This window comes from Thamnophis sirtalis, unplaced genomic scaffold, assembly GCF_051295495.1.
Source record: "Thamnophis sirtalis isolate CommonGarterSnake01/CBP01778 unplaced genomic scaffold, rThaSir2_p1.2 scaffold_11, whole genome shotgun sequence".
Taxonomy (NCBI): Eukaryota; Metazoa; Chordata; class Lepidosauria; order Squamata; family Natricidae; genus Thamnophis; species Thamnophis sirtalis.
The window spans coordinates 47,713,933-47,739,624 of record NW_028261391.1 but is presented as its reverse complement, the minus strand read 5'-3'; the positions used below and the strand labels follow the sequence as shown (position 1 = coordinate 47,739,624).

The window sequence follows — 25,692 nt, the reverse complement described above, 5'->3', positions numbered from 1 at the left end:
AATTCCGATGGTTATTTTAAAAGTAATATATATATGTGTGTGTGTGTGTGTGTTTGTGCTGATAAATAATAAATATAACAAATGTAACAAAAAGGCAACAGTAAAAAATATTGGGTTTCTGTCTGGATGGTCTCTTGTGACGAGCCGAATGACAGAGAACGGAAGTAGTGAACTTCCTCCCATATTTGGGCATATATATATATATATATATATATATATATATATATATATATATATATATATATATATATATATATATATATATATATATATATATATATATATATATTAATATAATATAATAATCTATATAAAATTTAGAGAATTGCATGTTATTTAGCCTTTAGTTATTTCACAAGGATAACTAAAAGTTGGACTGAATCTGTTGATGAATCTGTTGTGTTACTGTGTTACATCACCCTGGGTGTCATCTGTAAGACTGGCTTAACCTGTATAGTGAACAGTGATTTAGTGCCTGATAGATTATCATAGATATTAAATTGTACAAAACGTTTTTATTTTACTTTATGTTTTGTTATAAATACAATTCAGTAAGACTTTAAAAAAAAACCTGAAATGCTTAATGAAGCTTAGGAATATTAATTAGGAAAATCTGTATTATAAAGCACACATTAGAATATATAGTACTGACTGTAAATTTAAGAAAGATAAAGTATGGGGACGCATAGAAAATTGGTTACAATTTCTACTCTTATTTTATGTGTAATATTTATGCAGTACAAATTCCTCCTTTGTCCCTCCCTTCTACTTCATCCCAAATAATAGCTAGCTTTAGACTCATAGCTGGTGTCAACTGTAAGTCTTATTATAACTTATAGCCTATTTGTGGAAATGTGTAAACAAAAATAGAAATTGACTATACAGCCACTGACTTACTGAAATATTTGGAAATAAGATGCTACTCTTTTATACGCTGTTACTGATAGCATGAAATTGGGTAGAAATGAAACCTTATTTCAGTAGAAGGAAGTTCGTTACACAGAAGAATAATGCTATCTCCTTTACTCATTGTTGATGTATCTGGGTTGGGAGTAACAGAGGCTAGTCCCTCCGTAGGAGTACAATCACGCAGTATGATTGTAGTTAGACAGGAAGGAGGTTCAGTATGAGACACCAAATTGTTGTGATGTCTATTTTTTAACTCTGAGGGAATACTTCTCGTCATCCTTTGGATTATTGCATACAGTTCTTTGGCATCTAACAGCTGTTGCAAGTAAAGGTTAAACAATGGAAAAAGTTGGGTTTCCATTCTCTGTTGCTACTGGCCAAGAAGCAGAATCCAGGTATTTGTACTAACTTATTTTATGTGTGTATAATGAATTGGGGTTGTAATATTCCAAGATAACTCCTTTTAAATATATCTGATGTGAGAAAGGATTCAGTGCTTTACTTTCTATTCTTTCAAAGACAGCTTTGTGTAAGGTTGCCATAAAAATATGGAAGTTAGGCCTCTATTTCTGTATTATGATGTGCCACTGGTCTTACTTTGGCTTCACTTTAGGCATCTTTCTATATTTATATCACAGACTTCACTGAACCAGCGTGAGACTAGAAAGTTCTCTGTCCTAGGGGTAAAAAAAGACACAAAATGTGTACTGTGGCTTCACCAGGGATTTGCTTTGCATTCAAAATGTGGAAACATAAACCAAACTAATGTTTAAACAGAATAAATTGCTTACCAAAATCAGAGTGCTTGAGCTAACAGCATACCAACTCCTACTTTAAAAAAACCCTATTTTCTATGTTCATCATTTACTCTTTGGTAAACAGTCATAAAAATTAAGTTCAGTTTTTAATGTATGGGACATGTATACAGTAATACTGAACATACACAAACTATTCTTGAATAATAATTGAAATTCTTAGGCAATATTGCTCTGTATTAATTTTTTTAAATAATAGTATCTTTCATCTGTAAAATTCAGAAAAAAATATTTTTAACTAGAACTGATATCTGATAATAGGAAACCAAATTCTAAATGACCTCAATCTTAAACTATTTCCACCTTTTCATTCCACTAATGAAGTGTGCAACAGAAAAATTATGTTGCTTGTTTATTACTTGATAAATGATATTAAACATATAAAATAAAGAATGTAATGCTAAGAATAAGTCATATTGAACTTTGGAACAGTTTCCTTTAATTAATTTCTTGGGCTGAATAAAGAAATACCAGGATTTTGTTTTTTTTACAGTAGTAGAAGAAATTATTTGTCTCCATATATAAACATGGTAATATACAATTGTGCATTCATTAATTTCTCTCCATAATCATACATATGACAGTAATGATCATGGATCGTATACATTGAGGGGGTTATTTTTCTGATATTCCAGTTCTTTTGATAATCCCTAAACCTGTAAGATACACAATCAAATTCTTTCAATGCAACTTAAAAATGAAGGGGTTACTGTGTCAAAATGTTGCTGCTGTTGCTGTTAATAATATACAGGTGACCCCAGACTTATGACCATAATTGAGTCCCAAAATTAGTTTGCAAAGTGAGATATTTGTTAAGTGAATTTTGCCCAATTTTATGACTTTTCTAGCCACAGTTATTAAGTAAATCGTTGCAGTTAATAACACAGTTGTTAAGTGAATCAGTCTTTCCCATTGACTTTGTTTGTCAGAAGGTTTCACGTGATCCGGAGAGATTGCAACCGTCATGAATATGAACCCGTTGCTAAGCATCAGAATTTTGGTCACCTGACCATGGGGATGCTGCAATGGTCAAAAGTGTGAAAAACGGTCATAAGTCACTTTTTAGTGACATAACTTTGAATGGTCACTAAATGAACTGTTATAACTCATGTACTGCCTGTAATTATATGGAGACAGTACAGTTGTGATGTGATTCTGGAAAGGAAATTATATCATTGAAGTTTTTGATTTTGCTTAAGTTGTTTATATCCATAATTTTTGTAAGGTTAGCAATACTTCTAATGAAGATTTCCAAATAAATAAATATGTTTTTATTTCATTTTAATTAGTAGATTTGGGTGGCTGCCCACCTCAGTGACACAATTCTAAGGTGCTAACAATATTAAAAATGCTAAAAACATATACCCGTAGCAGCAACAAAGAAAGTATAAAAACAAAGATCCACATCTTTCAGTATCACCAACTTCTGAGTTTTCCTAGGGAATGGGTGGGCTCAACCTATGAGCTGAATAAACTTCCATGCACTTGCTTTATGACTTTGGCTCTCTTAAATGCTTTTTTTCAGAATTCATACAAAAATTAAATTTGTGTGTGTGTGTGTGTGTGTGTGTGTTAGCCACCCATACCATTACTGAGAATTTGCTGTTAAAACTTTATTTTTGTTAATACTTTTGTCATTTCTCATTTTGATGACACCTGTACAGTGCAGTCCTAGATGCTAAAATTTGATACAAAATGAACTGATATTACCAGAAAAAGATTAGGTATATTTTTATATGGCCTTATAAGTGTTCACATAGGTGCATTGTACCACTGATTGTTTGATTTAATTTCTAGGCTGTCCATCTCTTCCCCCAAGTGATTCTGAGCCAGAGGTGTCAAACTTGCGATGACATGTCATCGCAACTTTTTCCCCTTTGCTAAACCGGGGATGGGCATGGCAGCACGTGATGCATCTGGCGTGCGGGCCACAAGTTTGACACCCTGCTCTGAGCCATTACTGGAATTCCCTTACAATATTCTTCATTATTTAGCAATTAATAGAAATAGTAGAAAAGTAAGCATTTTCATTTTTAGCAACATATCAGAATCAAATATTACTTCCATTATCCAATTCAGTTGGCATATGTGGGCTGCAGGATAAATAATTGATAAATTGTATTGTTTCCATGAGAACATATACGTGTGTGTGTACATACATATACAGTGTGTGTGTGTTTGTATACATACATACATACATACATACATACATACATACATACATGCTATTTAGCTCTCATCAGCTAGCCATACTCTTACTGGGATTCGAACCTGGGCTGTATTACATATTAGGCAGATGTGTTAACCACTAAGCCACAGGCTCTCCTCCTTTATCAGCTGAGCCAGGGAAATAGGTATGTAATTAGTGTCACAACCCCTGGTATGCCCAAATATGGGAGGAAGCTCACTGCTTCCATTCTGTCTATCGGCTCGTCACAAGAGACCATCCAGACAGAAAGCCAACATTTTTACTGTTGCCTTTGTTACATTTGTGTTGTATTTATGCTGATAAATAAATAAAGGGAGACTAGTATAGATCTATTTCAAGCTTGATATATATATATCTCCTTCCAGTTTATCACCCTGAATTAAACACTATCTGTCACGGCTCCTTCACTTAATAACCAAGAAAGAAACCACTCAACTCCATGTTTCAGAATTAAGTGTACTTTTACTGATTATAAACGATGAGAAGCAAAGCAAAGTTGGATCTGAGCAAAAGAGCGCGAAAGCAATAGATATCAATACATGATTCATTCCTCTCCCCTTAGTACCCCAGTCCATAGTCCAATTATAAATCGCCACAACTGTCAGGTGGGAGACATCTTCAAAAATCATCATCATCTTAATGACTCTAATATTAATTTGGTATCCAAAATGGACATGGTTCAACAAAAAGTTGGAGATGCTGAAAAAGAAATTATTATGTTACAGTATAGACAAATGGAACTTGCACTAAGAATAATAGGTTTGCGTGAAAATAACCAGGGAAATCTGAAACAGATTCTCTCAGAAGCTTTGATAGTCTGATGGGAAGGCCAGGGGGAAATTTTGATTGGCAAATTGATAAGGTTTATCATGTTAACTCCTGGCTGGCTAGACAGAAGCATCTTCCAAGGGACATTGTGATTTATTTTACCACAAGAGACATAGAGACATGAGGAATATGATATTGCAAGAGTCCTATAAAACCAAGCTTCAAATTGGGGGTCAGGAAGTGACTGTTTTGAAAGAGATACCACCTCAAATGCTAAGATCTAGGAAAGACTATGCCTTTTTAGTCGAAGAGCTTAAAAATAGTCAGCTACAGTTCAGATGGGATGCACCAGTTGGGCTAGCACTCATTTTTGAGGGGCAAAGATATACCGTCTTAATTCAGTATGGAAGGCCCGAGATTTTTACCATAATATCCTGAAGGCCGGACACCCCGCTCCACCTGGACCTAGAGAAAGAGAACAAGAAGGACAAGATAGACAGCAAACTACACAATTATCAACAAGGATGGATCATCTTTCTCAGAAGCACAAGGAGCCAAGGAACAAAGACAAACCCGTGTGATTACCAGACGAATGGACCAACAATTAAAAAAGCAACAATCACAACAAACACCTGTTACTGGTCAAGATGCTACAGTTACCAGCTTAGAAGCAATGGGAGGAGCCAGACCAAAGGTTAAATTCCAGGATGTTCAGATGGCTCTAAAAGAGCTTCAGGGAGCCAAAGATGACAACTAAGTTTCTAACATGGAACGTCAATGGATTAAACTCTCCATAGAAAAGAAAGAAAATATATCACTATCTTAAACAGTTCAAGAATGATATAATTTGTTTGCAAGAAACTCACATTAGATCAACTGATCAAAAATATCTGATTAATACAAGATTTGGACAACATTTTATAGCTTCTGCTACAGAGAAGAAAAATGGTATAGTTATATACTTAAGGAAAGATATGAAAGCTGAATTAATCGAAGCAGATCCCCACGGAAGATATATTGCAATAGACTTGGTATTAGAAGGGAAAAGGACATTGCTACTGGGAATATATGCTCCCAATCAACAACAAGATGGATTTTATAAAAAGCTTCATGCCAAATTAGTACAGTGGGATTATAGGTCCTGCATACTATTGGGTGACTGGAACGGTGTTATGGATACTAAGAAAGATAAGAAGGCTTCTCGCCCAAATACTCAAATCCGAGCGAAACTACCTAAGTCCTTTTTCGATATGATGGATGATTTCGAACTGAGAGATATTTGGCAAGAAAGAAATGCAGAAGAATATGATTTTACCTTCTTTTCTGATAGACATCAATCCTTTTCCAGAATTGATTTCATACTAATTACCAATGATTTGCTTTCTAGGGTGAAGAAGACAAAGATATGTGCCAGAGTTTTATCAGATCATAATCCAGTTTGGATGGAGTTGGGAGGGGTGATGCAAGCAAGAAGGTCTTGGAGATTGAATGAAAATTTATTTAGATATGAGAAATATACTAATGAATGTAAAAAATTGTTAACAGAATACTTTGTTTTTAATATGAATAAGGGTACATCTATGGAAATTGTATGGGATGCAAGTAAAGCGTATATGAGAGGAGCTTTGATAAATCTAAATAGATTACATAGATGTAAACAAGGGGAAAAGCGAACAGAACTGGAAGATGAAATTAGGAAGAAAGAGCAAGAGTTAACTTTAAAACCAGGAGATATAAAGATTAAAGAAGCAATTACCTTATTAAAAGACCAATTTAATATGTTGATCTCAGACCAGGTAGCCACTAGTCTGTTATATGCAAAACATAATACTTTCTGCAATGCAAATAAATCTGGTAGATGGTTAGCATATCAGATTAGGAAAAAACAAAAATTTCGTAACATAGCCAAATTGCACTACAGAGGGAAAGAAGTGTTTCAACAGGGTGAGATTCAAAAGGTCTTCCGTGAATTCTTTACAGTGTTGTACAAGGGTGACAAAATTAATGGTCTAGATATAGAGAGATACTTGGATAAAGAAAAAATACCCATAGTTAAAGAAGAGCAGAGGCAAAGATTGAATCAACCAATAACTTCGGGGGAAATTTTACAGGTAATTAAGGAGTTAAAGGCAGGGAAGGCACCTGCCTTTGACAGCGGCTTACTATAAAAATATACAATTAGAAATGGTAGAACGTCTTAAGGAATTATTTAATAAGATTCAAACGGAAGGTAAGGTACCTCCATCTTGGAAGACAGCTTTTATATCCCTGATACCCAAAGAAGACCAAGATATTACCCAGCCAAAAAACTACAGACCTATATCACTACTTAATGTAGATTATAAAATCTTTACTAAAATACTAGCAAATAGGTTAATGTTGGTTATTCAACAATTGATTCATAATGATCAAACAGGTTTTATTCAAGGGAGACAAATGAGAAGTAACGTAAGATTAATCGTTAATGCACTAGAATATTTGGGAAAGAATAACCAAATTCCTGCTGCGCTCATATTTCTGGATGCTGAGAAAGCCTTTGATCGAGTTAATTGGCAATTCCTGTTGAAAACACTGCAAAAATGCAAATAGGAAAACGTTTCTTACAATCAATTAAAGCAATATATCAACAGCAAACAGCTCAAATTATAGTTAATGGAAGTTTAACAGATTCTTTTCAAATTGAAAAAGGTACAAGACAGGGTTGTCCCTTGTCCCCATTACTGTTTATTATAACTTCGGAAATTTTGTTGAATAAAATACGAGGCTTGGAGGGCCTAAAGGGAATTAACATTAGGCAGCAAGAATATAGAGTGCGTGCTTTTGCAGATGATCTGGTTATAATATTAACCCAACCGCAGGAATCTAGTATGATCTTAATGAATATGATTAATCAATATGGTCAAGTGTCAGGATTTAAAATAAATCTAGGGAAAACAAAAATATTAGCTACAAATATGAATACTAAACAAAAGGAAGAACTAGAAGGAATGATAGGATGTGAAATAGTTAAAAAGGTCAAATATTTAGGAGTTCATATTTCAACCTCAAACGGGAAGTTATATAAGTATAATTATGAACCACTTTGGCATAGTATACAGACAGAGATGAAAAAATGGGAAAAGTTACAGTTATCCTTGCTGGGAAGAATAGCAGCAGTGAAAATGAATATTTTACCTAAATTTATATTTCTTTTCCAAATGCTACCTATACTTAAAAAAGATGTGAACCTATTAGAATGGCAGAAAGGTATTAATAAATTTGTATGGGCAGGGAAGAAGCCAAGAGTAAAACTAAAAATAATGCAAGATGTGCGTGAGAGGGGAGGTTTGAAATTACCCAATTTAAAACTATACTACGACGCAGTAGCTTTATCTGTAATTAGTGATTGGATTAATTTAACAAATGGTAGGATACTTAATATCGAGGGGTATGATCTGGTATATGGCTGGCATGCTTACCTGTTATATAACAAAAAAGTGGACAAGAACTTTAAACGTCATATTTTAAGGAATGCTATACTGCGGGTCTGGAAAAAATATCAATACAAATTAAATGATAAGATACCCATGTGGGCAATTCCTAGACATGCAATAGAAAATATGAACATAGTACAAAAACAGGATATAATTACTTACAGACAGCTTCTTACCCTAGAAAGAGGTGTATTACAACTAAAATCCTTGGATGAATTAAAAGAGGAAAAGGTAATTCAAACATGGTTCCAGTATGGACAGCTACAGGCCAGGTGGAAAATAGATCAAAAAATTGGTTTTATGCAAGTCGAGGATAATTTATTTAAACAAATAAGAGATCAAAGCTTAATGCATATAAAGAGACTATACAATGCATTAATACAGATGGATTCCGAAACAGAATTAGTTAAAGACTGTATGATAAAATGGGCTCAAAATATTTTTTTTTAATTAATTTTTTTTTATTTTGTTACTTAAACAACACATGCCCACACCAGTGGGAAAAGAAAAAATCAAAACACAGAGAAGACAAAAAGAACAAAAAACAAGGCGGGGGGGGGGGGGGGAAGGAAAAACAAAAGAAGAAAAAAGAAAAAAACCACAGGTATATATTATAAAAAAGTATATCAGCTGGTTACAACATGTTTTGGTGCATCTCTTCCATTAATTCATATTAATTCAAATATCTTAACTCAAGTGTTTACCATATTGACATCATTATACCTCCACTTTTAGTTGACTACAGTTATTTAAACATCCTTCATCCTTAACTATGCCAAAGATTTAATCCATAACCACATGCTAGCATTTCATTTACTTGTTTCTAAAATCCTCTATTAACATAAAATCCTCATATCCTGTTTTAGCTGAACATCCATAATATTTAATACCAAAAATTCCATCTTCTATGCATATAGTTTATTATCATTCTCCCTTCTTTATGTAATTATATCGTATATCGTAACATTTTCCCCATATTAGTTAACATTTAACTGTATATAGTTTTATTTTATTTTTTAATAGTGATAATTATTGTGATTAATAACCTTTGTATATGGTCCAAAAATATTTCCAACCTTCCCTTCTCATATCCAATTATTATTTATCATATCAACTCCACATTATATACATTACTATCAATATCAATTATTATTCAGCTATGTCTATTACAAATAAGAATAATTAGGTTTAGCTAATTTTGAATTGTATTCTTCCATCTATCAGCCTGTGTCTCTCCAACAACAAAACCTCCTTAATCCAATTACCATTCGTGGATCAAATTCTACAAACGTCTTTATAAGCAAATCCAAACAGGAATATCTTCGCACCTTTTTGCTTAGGATGCCTCTCATATAATGTCCTAGGCGTTGTCCTACGCTTGTTGCACTTTTCAGCTTGTCTTTAATTCTCAGTGGTGGTATCGGAAATTTTGCAAATGATGTTTCATAAAGTATAAATTCTTTAATGCTTCTCATTCCTCCTGCGCTCTGTCTTTTGAAATAAATCTTCTGTATGGCTGCCCCCCCTTCAAACGTTGCATCTCTTTCTCCCTCCGAAGTAAACCAGATGCCCGGAGTGTCAGCAAGTTGAGAATCTTTAAACCAGATGCCCGGGATGTCAGCAAATTGAGAAACTTCATTTCTGACATTCTTCATTTGTATTTCAGGAACATTCAAACATTCAACATTCTCACTTTTTTCTTCATATTTTGATGTTAAAAACAACAAATAGTCCAGCTTTTTTTTCAAATCTATCATACGTGTCAGACAACTTTTGTAACGCGGAGAAAATCATTTGAAATGAATCATTTGAAACTTGCATAGACGCCATGTTTGTGACGCAGCTAGAACACGCTGGGAGCTGTGCAATCTTATCTGATCTTAGACCAACACAGCCAAGCAATAAAAGTGTCAAATTGTAAGGAGCCAAATTATAGTAAATTGGTTTACAGCCCAAAGTGGGCTCAAAATATTGAAGAACCAATAATGTTGGATACATGGGAAAGGATCTGGGTAAGAAATGTAAAATTTACACAAGCCCAAAACTTGAAAGAAAACTTTTATAAGATGTTTTATAGATGGCATTTAGATCCTAAAAAGTTGGCTTCTATGTATCCGAACTTACAACCCAAATGCTGGAGATGTGATTCTCTCGACGCTACATATTTTCATATATGGTGGACTTGCAAAAAGGTTAAGGCATTTTGGATAAAAATATGGTGGATTATGCAAAATGTTCTTAAAAAAAGGGATAAAGTTGTCTTACATCGCACTAGCTCAGTGCTCCGTGAACTTAGGGGCTCTAAACCGGATTGCGCCTTTGCGACCTCTCCGAGGCAGAGGATCCAGGAGGGCTCCTTGGTTTACCGAGGAACTCCAGGAGATGAAGCGCCAAAAGAGACGCCTAGAGCGCCACTGGAGGGCCAGTAAATCTGAGTCAGACCGAGCACTGATGAGAGCCTTTATTAGAGCCTATCTCGTGGCAATACGGGCGGCGAAATGTTCGCATTTTGCCGCCCTTATTACATCCGCTGAATCGCGCCCAGCCGCCTTGTTTAGAATAACCAGCTCCCTCTTGAAAGGGAGGGATGCAGGTGACCCTCTACAGGGTAGAGCTGAGGAATTTGTTCAGTATTTGACGGATAAAGTCGCTCGGATTCAGACAGAGCTGGACTCCAATTGCACAATACCAGCCGAGGTACCGGGGGAGGGTCTTGAGCATGCTTTATGGATTGAGTTTCAACGGGCTTCTGTTGAAGTGGACAAGGTCATGGGAGCGGTGAGTGCCTCCACTTGTATACTGGACCCGTGTCCCTCCTGGCTGGTCTCGACCAGCAGGGAGGTGACACGTGACTGGATCCAGACGATTGTGAACACCTCTCTCCAGGAGGGTATCTTCCCACCCCTCCTAAAGGATGCGGTGGTGAGACCCCTCCTGAAGAAACCGTCTCTGGACCCAGCCATTTTGAGTAACTATTGTTCAGTCTCCAACCTTCCCTTTGTAGGGAAGGTTGTTGAGAAAGTGGTGGCCTCGCTTCCTGTGGGAGGAGCCTGTCGCCGAGGAGCTCAACGAAGCCCCTCTTAAAGATCTGGTTTGTATATCTAATTAAGATCAATAGATATCATCCCTTTCTGGCAGAAAGGGACAGGCAGAAGCTCAGGTGTTAGGATTTATTCGTAGTTCACAGCCCTCTTCTTTTTTTTTTTGGGCTGCGAACAGAGAATGGATCCAACGTAGCTGAGCTTTCATCTCCAGCCATTTCTTTACAGCTGCCTTTTTGCAGCCCTAGACAGCCTCCCCCGCACTCAGGACAATGACAAATTGCTTTTAAGATAATACGAGCGGGTCACACTTCTGTGATGTGTGTGTTGTTTTTTTTTAACTATCTAAACACCAGCCTTGTTTTTCCTTTGAACTTCTCTGCGCAATTGGGACACAAAATGGCGTTTTTACTGTGTTGGTGATTGATGACGTAATTAACTGGCTTTATTTCCCCGGAGATCGCTACTCATTAATGAGCAAAGTCCACAAATAATTTATTGAGAACTGGCCAGCTGAAGACACTGTTTATCTGTCTATTCTCAGATTTTATCTATAATGCCTCCCAAGTCTAAACAGGCAAAAAAACCCTCCCCCCTTGTGCCTAAAGAACTTGCTACCAAATCGCTGCCTTTGTCTCCTACGCCATCTACTGGAGATTTCTTGACACAGGAGCTTCTCTCCCAAATAATTAATGACTTTAGAAAAGAAATTCAAGAATTTGTGTTGGATTTATGCGATAAAATACATGCCAAAATTGCCCAGATGAATGCGAATGTGTTTGAAGTCGCGTCTACTTTAACAGATTATGTTGAAGAAATGGAGACGAAATTGGAATCTTTGGAGAGGGCTAATCTTGATTTGTCTTCTAATATTCAAGCTTTACAACAAGAGATTATTAATAATCAAACACAACTTACAATGATAAATTATAATACAAAGGCGTTTGCAATTCGAGTTAGAGGATTGCCTGAAAGGAAAGGAGAGAGTTTGAAACAGACTTTTGTAGCAGCTTTCAGCCAACTGGTGGGAGGCCCAGGACTTAATTTTGATTGGAATATTCGAAAAATCTATCGCCAGAATTCGCACGTGGCGGAGCAACGACAGCTTCCAAGAGACATAATTATATATTTTTTCACAAGAGAATCCAGAAATGCGATTTTACAAAAGTTTTATAAAAGCAGGCTCCGAATTGAGAACCACGATCTGTTCGTCTTTAAAGATATTCCGCTTCAGATGCTCCACGCAAGGAGAAGTTATACTTTTTTAACCCAAGAACTCAGAAATCGTCAAATAAAGTATAAATGGGAGGCTCCAGTTGGAATTACAGTTACATTTGAAAATCAAAGATTTCGTATTAATTCTGTTTCGGAAGCTCGGGACTTTTATTATAAAACTCTGAAGGCGGGGCTTCCTGACTCACCCGGAAATGCGGAAGGACAAGGGGAAGGAAAGACAAGCAGCAACTCATTTGACTACAAGAAGGAGGGAGTTGCTCTCCCCCTACTGGAGAGGCAGAAGAGCGGAAACTGAGGATTCAGTTATATCTTCAAAGCAGCGGGACACGTGGTTATAAGGCAGAGGGTTGCCTTTTCTTTCCGGAAGGACAGAAGAGTAAAGAATACAGACCCAGCGATGTTTCTAAAATACTTTCTAAGCTTTTGGACTGATTAAAACTTTAGGATTTCTGTTTGGTATGAAAAATGGTAAAGCTGTGTATTGATACGGGACTTTTACAAGATTTATTTGAGTTTAAATCCGAACTGCGCACGAAGTGTTTTCTGTGAGGAAAGCGGGGACTAAGATTTATTTGAATTGCGGTTTGGGGTGAATGGAGTGTGGAGCAGAAAGGAAGGTGGAGTGGGATATTGATGAAGGAATCTTGGGATTGAACGAACTGGCAGGAATTTTGGGCATATGTTTTATGAATCTACAAGTCTGAAGTATAATATAAAAAGCTCAGGATTTTAAAGTGAAGAGCGAGATCCTAATCTTATGCAATCTGGGCTTGGGAGGAATGGAGACGTGAAACGAAGGATAGGAAGATGAGCAGCGAAAATATGAAGACAAATTGATTTTTGTATAAACTAATATTTGAATATAAGTTTAAGAAAGACTATCTGGAGATTCTACAGGAAGATGGGGGTAAATATCAAAGAACTAAGGGACGAGGACAAAATATAAATGGAATGATTTATACTGTTTAAAATTTGAAGAATGATGGGAGGCTGAGCATAATGCAAAAGAGTTTTTTAATTTTACTTTATTTACTTTTTTGTTTTTGTTTTCTTTTTCGGAGTGTTCTTTTTATTTTATTTTCATTATTATTGTTAATAAGATACTTTGAAGGTGAATGGTACTGAACTGTGCCGGGCGTGTGACCTGGGAAGTCGGAGGGGGTTAGGGAGGGGGGTTCATTGGGGGTGGGTGGGTGGGTGGAGATATAGCTTCAATATATAGAAGAATACACTTGTATACTGCTGTTCCTTATCTTTTCTTTTTATTTTTCTCTTTTTTTTTCTTATTGCTTTTTTCTTTCCTTTTTTTTTCTGGGTGTAAGGAATAGAGAAATGCACCATAGTGAGAAGTAGAGGAAAAGAAGAGGGAGAAGTAAGGAGGGAGGAAGAGGGGAATGTAAGGAGGATGAGAGGGGAAGGAGGGTGAGAAAGGCGAGAAAGGAAGATAGGAGGGGAAAGGGAAGTAGGAGGGGTGATTGTTGGAGGGAGAAAGGAAAGTTGGAGGGGGAGAAGAAGGGATGTGTGAAAGTGATAGGTGGGGTTTATGAGTTGTGTTTCGGTTGGGGGTGTTTGTTTTTTTTTTGTTTGTTTGTTTGTTTTTTGTTTTTCTTACGATTATAATATTATTATTACCAATATCCAGTATATAAGTGAATGTACAAAATTGAAAATGAAAATGAATAAAACATTATAAGAGAAAGTGGTGGCCTCGCAACTCCGTTGAAAACTGTTTTATTTCATTTTCATTTTCCTTTTTATACAATCACTTAAATACTGTGCAATTAAGAAAGCAATAAACACAACTCATAACACTTCTATCCTCCATACACCCTTTCTTCTCCCCCTCCAACTTTCATTTCTCCCCTCCAGCCTTCCCCTCTTCTGCTTCCCCTCCCCCTCAGACATTCCTTTCTCCCCTTCCCTCCATCTCACCCTCCTTACATTCCCCTCTCACTCCCTCTTGACTCCTCCCTCTTCTTTCCCTCTACTCCTCACTTCGGTGTATTTCTACTGTTCGTTAATCTATTCACTTTGTAATTTACACTAAAATTATAAGAAAAGAAAAAAAAGGAAAATAAAAGGAAAAGAGAAAAAAAGAAAGAAAAAAGAGCAACAGTATACAAGTGCATTCATTGTTTTGGAAATTGATTCTATATTTCCACCCTCCCCCCCTCCCCCCCGTGAACCCCCCTCCCTAGCCCCCATCCGACTTCCCAGGTCCCATTCCCGACATAACTCTTTATCAAGCACAGTCTGGAGTATATTAAAACCAATTAGATTAGAAATTAAAAAATAAAAAAGAAAGGAAAAAAGAAAGGAATAATAAAATAAAAAATAAAAAAACCCAAAAAAAGAAAATAAAAGAGAAAAATCAATAAACTCTCTACCTTAAGCTCAGCTTCCCATCATTATTAAAACTTAAGCGGTGTGCATCATTCCTAATCTCAATTAATTTATTACTTGCAGGATTTCAAACTATGTTGAAACCAAGTGAGTTAATCAAATAAAATTCTACTCTAGCTAGGGGCCTTATCTCTTTATCTAAATATGCGTACCTTTAATTTGTCCCTTTTACCTTCTTCTCTATAAAGCAATTTAAACACCTCAAATATTTCTCTCGGTTTCCATTCCAAGTCCTCTCATCCTGCCTCTACCCGTGTCCATATATATATTTTATTATCATCCGTACTCCTCTCATGTTTGCTCCGCCTTCCTTCGAACTCCCTGAGTATCTCCTTCCAAACATTATATTCAAATAAGAATTTCTATAAAAATCAACATACTTTCTGGCTCAAAATAAGCTCTAATTAAACCTTCACTACCCTCCCGTCTGCGCCACCCTTCCCAACTCCATTCAACCTAAACCACAATCCAAAAGCATCACAATCTCTACCCTCCTCACCCTAGAGAATAAAACATAAACAACTTATATAAAAATTCAAAATTATCCATCAAGTCTTTTTCAAGTCCCATACAGTATATTTTCCGAGGAAATCAGCATCATTTCTTTCAGCCTTAATGTCTCTTCATCGGTATACCACTATACCTTTTTATACAAGACAGAGTCACAAAGTATTATTCAGGTTAAAATTAAGCAAATGTTTCGGAAGCATAACTAGATCCTTGTTCTCTGCTCTTCTGCCATTCCGGAGGGGAAAAACAATACCTCCCGCCTTGTAGTTGTGTGTTTGGTTGTTTCTCTTCTACTTCTCCTTGTCTTTCTCCAAGTCCGGGTAATTCAGGAAGTCCCGCCTTTAGGATCTTGTAGTAAAAGTCTCGAGCTTCACAAACTGAATTGAGGCGATGTTTTTGATCATCAAGTGTAACTGTAATACCAAATGGCACCTCCCATCTATACTGTATCTGATTATTTCTAAGTTCTTTAGTTAGGAAAACATAGTCTCTCCTGGCTCTTAACATTTGGGGTAGTATTTCTTTAAAAACGATCAAGTCCTGTCCATCAATTCGCAGCCTGTTATTGTAAAACTCTTGTAGTATCGTGTTTCTGGATTCTTTTGTGGCAAAATATATAATTATATCTCTCGGAAGCTGTCTCTGCTTTGCTGTCCACAAAATATGGCGGTAAATTTTTTGGATCTGCCAATCAAAGTTGAGTCCCGGACTTCCCACCAAACGACTGAAAGTCTCAAAAAAGGTCTGCTTCAAATTCTCCTGTTCGTTTTCACGCAATCCCCTAACTCTTATTGCAAACACAGTCTTTTTATAGTTTGTCATAACAAGTTGTCTCTCTGCCTTTTCAACTTCCTGTTGCAACATTTCAATTTTAGATGTCAGGTTAGAATTGGCTTCTTCCAAAAGTTCCAGTTTATCCTCCATTCCTGCAATATAATCTGTCATCACAGTTATAACCCCGATGGTATCCTCCTTTGTTTGAGCAATCTTGGCATCAAGTTTATCACATAATTCCGAAATAAATTGCTTCATTTCCTCCCTAAATTCTCTAAGAGTTTCAAAAAGAAATTCTTTCGTTAAATCTCCAGTAGGGGGCGTAGAAGGCAAAGACTGTGGCTTTGTAGCGATTACTTGGGATGTATTATTAAAAAAACGTTTAGGTTGCTTTGACTTAGGAGCCATTATAAAAGAAAAAAAGAGAACAAACGAAGTCTCTGGGCACCTTGATTTAAAATAAAATACTTTCAGTAAACTTTGGCAATTAATAAAGAGAGGTCTTCAGGAAAACAGGGCTGATTAAATATATCATGTATCAACTGCGAGAGCTATAAAATCGCCATTTTGAAAAGCAATTAAACAAAGGAGTTTTTTGTAAAATTGAAGCTGGTATTTTGAATAATAATAAACAAAAAGGTTCTCAGGATGGTCGCTGCTCGGATCGATTTTAAATAGCTTAGATTTGTCCTGAGGGGGGGGGGGAACGACCTGCCTTGAGCTGAAAAAAACAGCTGAGAAGATCTGGCTGGAGTAAAAAAAAAACTCAACTTTTGTTGAACCTCTTCTCCGTTCACAGCGAAAAACAAAAGGCTGTGAACTACAAAGAGATTCTAACGACTGAGTTCCTCCCTGCCCCTTTCTTGCCTGAAAGGAGAGATATCTATAGATTTTTTTAGATATACAGACCAGAACTCTGAGGGCAGCTCCTTTGAGCCACCGGCGACGGCAGGCTCCTCCCCCGGAAGCCAGGAAGCACCGTGGCCTCGCAACTCCGACGGTCCTTGGATGAAGCCGATTATCTAGACTCTTCAGTCGGGTTTCAGGCCTGGTTATAGCACGGAAACTGCTTTGGTCGCGCTGATCGATGATCTCTGGCGGGCCAGGGATAGGGGTCACCTCTCTATCCTTGTGCTTCTTGACCTCTCAGCGGCCTTCGATACCATCGACCATGGTATCCTTCTGCGACGGTTGCGAGAGGTGGGGGTGGGAGGCACCGTTTTGCGGTGGTTCTCCTCCTACCTCTCGGACAGGTCGCAGTCGGTGTTGGTCGGAGGGCAGAGATCGACCCCAAGGCCCCTCAAGTATGGGGTGCCGCAGGGTTCAGTCCTGTCCCCTCTCCTATTTAACATCTACATGAAGCCGCTGGGTGAGATCATACGCCGGCACGGGATTAAGTTTCACCAATATGCAGACGATACGCAGCTGTATCTGTCTGCCCCGTGCCAACTCAGCGAAGCAGTAGAAGTGATGTGCCAGTGCCTGGAGGCTGTTAGAGTCTGGATGGGAGCAAACAAGTTGGCACTCAATCCAGACAAGACCGAGTGGCTTCTGATGTTTCCTCCCAAAGATTGGCTAACTGTTCCATCTCTCAGGCTGGGGGGTGAAATTATACGCCCCTCAGAGAGGGTTCGCAATTTGGGAGTCCTCCTGGACCCACAGCTGACTTTAGAACACCATCTGTCGGCTGTGACCAGGGGGACCTTTGCCCAGGTCCGCCTGGTGCACCAATTGCGACCCTACCTGGATCAGGAGGCCCTTCAGACAGTCACTCACACCCTTGTGACCTCAAGACTGGATTATTGTAATGCGCTCTACATGGGGCTGCCCTTGAAGAGTGTTCGAAGACTCCAATTAGTCCAGAATGCAGCTGCGCGAGCGATTGTGGGTGCACCAAGGTACACCCACGTTGCACCTATGCTCCGCGAGCTGCACTGGCTACCTATTAGTCTCCGAATCCACTTCAAGGTGCTGGTCGCTACCTATAAAGCCCTAAATGGCATCGGACCTGGGTACCTGAGAGACCACCTCCTGCCGATTACCTCTCTCAGACCAATTAGATCGCACAGGTTGGGTCTCCTCCGGATTCCATCTGCCAGCCAATGTCGGCTGGCGACTCCCCGGGGGAGAGCCTTCTCTGTTGCAGCTCCGGCCCTCTGGAACGAGCTCCCTGTTGAGATCCGGACTCTTACTACCCTCCCGGCCTTCCGCAAAGCCACCAAGTCCTGGCTGTTCCAGCAGGCTGGGTGGGGCTGAGAAGCATTTACCTCCACGGAAATTGTGAATGTTGGTTTTGTTTTTAATATGTTGTCTTTGTCTCGTTTTTCCCCTTTCCCTTGTCTTTTGTGAGCCGCCCGGAGTCCTCCGGAAGTGGGCGGCTTACAAGACAAATAAATAAATAAAGTTTACCCCTCAGTTATTTTTGTTAGGTATAATTACTGATTGTACAGCTGTAGAGATTAATTTGATTTTGCACTTAATAACTGCAGCTAGATTGTTGGTGGCGCAATACTGGAAGAAGGAAGATTTGCCTACAATTCAAGAATGGACATTGAAAGTCATAAATTTAGCCAAGATGGCTAAAATATCTCCATATCTTAAGGACCACTCAAACGAGAGATATAAACGAGACTGGAAAAAATGGATCAATTATATACAAAATAAATATGGGACTAAGAAATTCCAGATAGCTTATGATTAAGATCAGGAATGATATAAATTGTTTAAAGTTAGCCTAGCAAGGAGGAGCTAAGTTCAATGTAAAGCTGTTATCAATTTTTTATTCTTTTTTTCCAATATATTTTAGATGGTTTTTGTTAAAGATTTATACCGTGTATGGGTTCTGGGAAGTCGGGGGAGGGAAGGCTGGGGGGGTTGGGGGGAGGGGGGAGGGAGGGATGTATATTAGGCTTGCCGAGGGGTGTTAGATTTTAATGTAATATGATTGCACATGTATACTGTCTTCTCTTATTTTTTCTTTAAAACTAAGATATGTTAAGTATATTCATATGGAAGCATAAATACCATCAACATAGAATGGAGTTTGCTCAGAAGCTGAAATATACCAATAAGAGGAAGAGTGGGAAACAGAGGAGAGAAGAAAGATAGAAAGAGAGGGATAGGAGAGAGGATAAGGGGGGAAGATGAGGAGGATAAGGAGGAGTGGAATGAAGAGAGAGGAGAAGGAGAAAGGAAGGGGAAGTAGAGTAGAAAAGGATGATGGAGGGAAGAAAGGAGGTAGGAGAGAGGTAGAAGAAAGAGGTGTATGGAGAGCAGAAGAGCTAATAATGGGTTTTTATCTTTCTGGGTGTTGATGACAAGAGGAACTGATGTAATTACTACTTAATACGATATTGGCTATGTAATAGTATACATGTGATTATATGTTATGAAAGTGGAAAATAAAAAAAGTATATTTTAAAAAAACGGGTAAGTGAACAGCTTTAAATATGATATTAATAAAATTGATTTTTAAAAAAAAAAAATCATCATCAGGTTGGAATGCTGGACAGTTGGCCTTGGTGGGAAACTCCCCTCCTTCCACATGTGCAAAGGAATGGTAACAACTCCCAATTAACAGTCCTCCTGCACAGATTATTTCCCTCACCCAACTACCATGCCCTCCCTCCCTGTTTCAATGGTAGCCGAAAAGCAAGCAGCAAAACAGAGGCTGACATCCGGCCCTCCTGCAGAAAAGGGACGATCCCCCCTGCAGAAATGAAAGAACATAGACAAACAGACGAACAACATAACATAGAAGAAAAAGGGAAGGGGGAATAAAAGAAAAGTCAATCGAGGTCAGGGCTTGTCTGGGTAGGCAGAGTAGAATTTACGAAGAAGTCAAGGAGCCTGAACATGGGAGTTATTGACCCATTCAGCATGAGAGGGAGGGAAATGCCTCCATGCCACAAGATATTGAATATGGTTCCTATGTTTCCTAGAGTCCAAAATTTCCTTAACTCAAAATGCTCTTCACCCTCAATCAGGAGTGGGGTTGGTGGAGCTGACAAAGGAGCCCGCAACGGAGAAGTGTGTTCAGGCTTTAGGAGATTAACGTGAAACACTGGGTATACACGGTTGAGATATTTAGGCAGTTCCAGTCGTACGGAAACAGGGTTGATGACCTTGACAATCGGGAACGGGCCAACATACTTGGGGCCCAATTTCTTAGACTTTTGAGAGGTCCGAAGAAACTTGGTGGATAAATACACATGATCACCAACTTTATACTCCTTTGGCTTCGCCCTCTTTTTATCCGCTTGTCTCTTGTGGGCTTGGTGTGCAGCATCCAGCGCCCGGTAAGCCAAAGGCCACATCTGCCGGAGGCGGTCACTCCATTCGGAAAGGGACAGCACTTGCGGTTTTTCGCGAGGAATTTCGGGGATAGGCACAAAATCATGTCCATACACCACCCTGAAGGGCATAAATCCCGTGCTGCTGTGAACCGAGTTGTTATACGCCACCTCAGCATGAGGCAACAATTCTACCCAATTTCCCTGTTGGTAATTGATGAAATATCGGAGATATTGTTCCAGTACAGAATTAGTTCTCTCGCAGGCACCATTAGTTTGAGGGTGGTGGGCGGAGCTTAAGCCCTAGGCGGAGCCTATTAACTTCCAAAACTCCTTCCAAAACAAGGGGGTGAATTGGACCCCCCTATCCGAGATAATGCGGTCTGGTACCCCATGCAGACGATAGATATGTGTAATGAACAACTTAGCCAAGGATTTAGCGGACGGGATCTTGGAACAAGGAACAAAATGAACTTTTTTGGAGAACAAGTCAGTAACAACCCAAATCACTGTATTTCCTTGACTTTCTGGCAATTAAACAATGAAATCCATAGAGATCTCCTTCCACGGTGCCTCGGGATGGGCCACCCCCTGGAGCAACCCTTGAGGTTTGCCTGGTGGACACTTTGCCGCAGCACAAGTGGGGCAACTAGCCACATAAGACTCAATGTCTTTTTTCAAAGAGGGCCACCAAAACTGCCTCTTGATGAGATGCAGGGTTTTTACAAAACCAAAATGTCTGGCCATACGAGATCATGAGCACGTTGAAGGACCATGGACCTAATAGATGCGGGAACATATAATTTAGCACCAATCCAAGCTAGGCCATCCTTCATGGTGCATTCATCCGTATGTTGGCGGAACCACTCATCAGTTGCAAGAGCTTCCTTGAGCTTTGTAACGAGGTCTTGTGTGGCTTCCAAATTGGAAGTGGTGTGGCTTCTGGTGACAACAAAAATGGCCAGGCTTCTCGTTGGCATGACAGGTTGGACAACACTCAGCTTTGAACTGTTATATTGTGGAAGTCTGGACAAAGCATCAGCCATAAAAATTTTCCCTCCTGGGATATACTTCAAAGTGAAATTAAATCTATTGAAATGTTGTGCCCATCGCATTTGTTTAGGGGATAGTTTCCTGGAGGTTTTTAATGTCTCCAAGTTTTCTTGATCAGTCCATACCTCAAAAGGGTGTTTTGCCCCCTCTAGAAAATGACGCCAAGTCATCAAAGCCCACCGGACAGCAAAAGCCTCCTTTTCCCAAATAGCCCAACACCTCTCAGTCTCCGTTAGCTTTCGAGAGGTGTAAGCGCAGGGCTGCAACTTCCCTTGTGCATTTGCCTGAAGTAGCACTGCCTCTCGCAGATCTAATTTTGTGAAAATTTTCCCCTTACCCAGTTGGGCCAACATGTCCTTCATCAGTGGTAAAGGGTAGACATTTTGGACACAGATTCCGTTAAGGTTTTTAAAATTAACACAAAGACGGAAGGAGCCATCTTTCTTTTCTCTGAATAAGACTGGAGCAGCCACTCGGGGCCTAGCCGGTTCAATGAAACCCCTTTCCAAATTTTTGTCAATGAAATTTCTCAATTCGTCCATTTCCCTAGGGGTCATTGAATAAATTTGGGGTTTAGGGAGTTTTACTCCAGGTAGAATATCAAGGCCTGGGGCTAAAGAGCTGTTGCCCCCGTCTCGAATGGTATGACTATTGTGTGTTTTTAAATTATGTATTGTTATGTTTTGTCTTTTATTTTCTGTCTGTACCCCCCTTCCCTGATTTGAATTGTGAGCCGCCCTGAGTCCCCTTCGGGGGAAAAGGCAGCATATAAATATAATCAAATCAAATCAAAATCAAATCAATGCTGCAATCGGTGGGTCTGTGTAAGGGCAACCTATCTGAAGATTTCTCACTGAAAACATCTTTCAGGTCCCAGTATTCTTTTGGGATGTTCTCCTCCCCTTCAATTTTTTCCTGCCCTCTGGCTGCGAGGTTGGGGTCTGACTTATTCTGTTCTGGAACCCCTTCTTCCCCTCCAGGGGGCGTAGCAGACCGAATGCGTAACCAACCTTTCCTCCAATTTATGTGTGGGTTCCATTTCCGCAGCCAGGGTAATCCCAATATAAGAGATCCATCCATCTCTGGAGCCACAATAAAACTTATTATTCCTTGGTGGGTTCCCATCCACATCTCAATAGGTTCAGTAACAAAATGAGCAGGGCTTCCTCCCGCAATAGAGCCATCTAATTGGCAAAATGCAATTGGGATTTTTAAAGTTTTTAGTCTCAATCCCAATTTCTCTACTATTTCCGGGCTCATAATGCAGCGTGAACACCCGGAATCTAAAAGAGCTAGAATTTTCTCTCGTGTGCCAGAAGAGGGCACTTTAAGCTCAACTGGGATAGTCATGGGCCCCGAACGGGAACTTACCCAGCGTTCCACATCATCAGAGTCACTGTCATCCGAAGAGCTGGGGGTTTCATTTTCTTCTTCCACAGGGTTGAAACGCTGAGAAGGATCCTCCCCTTTCAAGGCCATTTCCTTCCTTCTGCTGAGAGGCTTCTCCAGCTTCTTCTCTTTCTGGGGGGGGGCACTTTGGCTCATCTTGACTCGGCAATTTACGGCACGGTGCCTCTTCTTCCCACAGCGGAAACACACAGAAGGCTTGGGCTTGCTTGTAAATCCACCCTTCCCTCCTTTTGGCATCCTTGGGAGGAGGGGTTTGGCGGGGGGGGGGGAATTCTTCGCCTTCGCCCTCTCCTTTGTAATATAGCCTGGGTAGGTCAATTTCAACATCAGCGGCTGCTTCATACCAGGGTTGCAATCTCCAGGGGGGGGGGCTTCTGTTCACACACTGCTGGTAAATCTCTTTGTTTAATCCATCAGTGAAACAGTCTAGCAAGGCTTCTTCAGACCACCCCCTCATATAAGCTGACATTCTTGCACATACTCAGCTACTGATCTTTTTCCCTGCCTAAGAGTTGTAAATTTAATCCTGGCTCTACGCTCTGTGAGGGGGTCATCAAAAGGCTTCCTCAAAGCAGCCATAAATCCATTAAAGTCTCTCAAAAGTGGGGAGTCAGCATTATGTAGCCCCACCATCCAATCTGCTGCTTTTTTCTCCAAAGCCATTAATACAATTCTCACTTTAGCTTCATCAGAAACCAGATCATGGCCATACATCTGCATATAATTCCACACCTGAATAAGGAATAGGCCGAGTTCTTTTGGTTCTCCCCCGTATTTTACACTTAAAGGAGGAACTTTAGCCATTCGGCGTCTGTGCCCCCCTCTAGGAATGTCTCTAGCCACAGGGATTGGTGTCGGCGCTGGGTCATCTTGTACAATTCCCCCTTCAGCCCCTCCAGCCTCTCTCAAGTTAGGCAAGGTATACCTTCTCTCTGTCTCTTCCTCAATTCCTCTCTCCATACCACTCTCCCGAGTCCGGCATCTTTCCCAGGCTCCTTCGAGAAGTTTCATGGCTTGGGACATCATGAGATTTTCCTCTTCAGGGCCTCACCAGTCAGCTGCTGATTTCCTGGGTCTCCTCACAGTAATCCCAGTTAACGGTTCTTCAGATTCCTCTTTCTATCCCACTCCCCAAGTCCACCTGGGTCGAACAGATTGTTCCTCTACTTGCAGGTCAGCCAACAGCTCCGTCACCGAAGGGCCTGCGGCTGCTCCCATTTCTTCCTCTTGATCACTGCCATGGAGGAACATTCTTCAGCGTTGGGTGCACTCCCCTCGGAAGGTGTTCGCTCTGGGATGGGTGCGAAGTGAGATCCAGCTTAATGTCACGGCTCTTTCACTTAATAACCTAGAAAGAAACCACTCAACTCCATGTTTCAGAATTAAGTGTACTTTTACTGATTATAAATGATGAGAAGCAAAGCAAAGCTGGATCTGAGCAAAAGAGCGCGAAAGCAATAGATATCAATACATGATTCATTCCCCTCCCCTTGGTACCCCAGTTCATAATCCAATCATAAATCGCCACAACTGTCAGGTGGGAGACATCTTCAAAAATCATCATCAGGTTGGAATGCTGGACAGTTGGCCCTGGCAGGAAACACCCCTCCTTCCACATGGCAAACGAATGGTGAGAACAACTCCCAATTAACAGTCCTCCTGCACAGATTATTTCCCTCACCCAAATACCATGCCCTCCCTCCCCGTTTCAATGACAGCCGAAAAGCAAGCAGCAAAACAGAGGCTGACACTATCATAATCTAAGTATTCTGACTGCTAAGGATGAAAGCTATTTATCTAGGAAAATGTTTATCTAGACCGGAATCTTAGAGGATGTGATGCAGGTTGGGCAATATTGAGAAATGCCTTCAACCATTTGTGGGAGAAATCTAAACAGGAATTGGTTTCAAGGAATATTTATATTTTGGCCTCTATCCCTAATACAACCCCCATTCACTCATTCTAAGTGACATTGCCTCTAATCCTTACAAGCTAATACTCAATATTTTGTGGAAGGACAAATCCACTATAGAATCTGCTTGCATTTAAAAAGTACCTATAAATATTTTTCTATATTCCAAATAGTCTTTGTATATAAAAGCCATCATAACTGTTCAGTAGTCCTTATTTACTGCCATGCTGATCACCACAGAATTGTTTAGTATTCAGAGAGACACCAACATTTCTATCTGACATGGAACAAGATTATATTCTCTGAGTCAGTAGAAAAAAGGCAAAATATGTAGTGAGGGAGGGACATTTTTAAACATGTTTCTTTCCTTGCTTTGTGTTTGTATGTGTTTGTGTATGTGCGTGCGAAGGCATGTGCCTTCAAGTCACTTTTCATTCCTAGGGACTACAAACGTTTTCTTTGCAATGTTTTTCAGAAGGGTTTGCTGTTGCCTGCCTCCTAGGTCTAAGAGAAAGAGCCACCCAATTCCCTTTATGTCTAAGACAGGATTAGCACTCATGCTCTCCCAGTTTGTAGTCTGATGTCTTAACTACCATCACAAATTGGTTCTTTTTTGCTGTCTTACGTAGTGTTAAAATTACTCGTTTTTGAGATTAACTGTATGAAGGAAGACATTTCTGTAGAATTAGAAGGAGCCATATTATTTCTTCCAAATTTCTTGGTTGGAAAAAACCCTTCTAGTGCAGAGGGAACAATTCTTTAATTGTGGTGGTGCACTTACCACCCTTGATACTGTTCTGTCCAAACAGACTGTTAACTGGTTGTGGACTTGAACATGCAATTTCTTCAGTCTCTCCTGGTTTTTAGATGAGATCCCCAGTCTGTGG

At 39.5% G+C, this 25,692-nt stretch overlaps 1 protein-coding gene across 2 annotated transcripts in view; it reads left to right on the top strand.

Moving 5' to 3' along the window:
• The window catches only part of NT5C2 (5'-nucleotidase, cytosolic II), a 90,817-nt gene that overhangs the window by 20,425 nt on the left and 44,700 nt on the right, over positions 1-25,692 (top strand). The window lies entirely within an intron of this gene.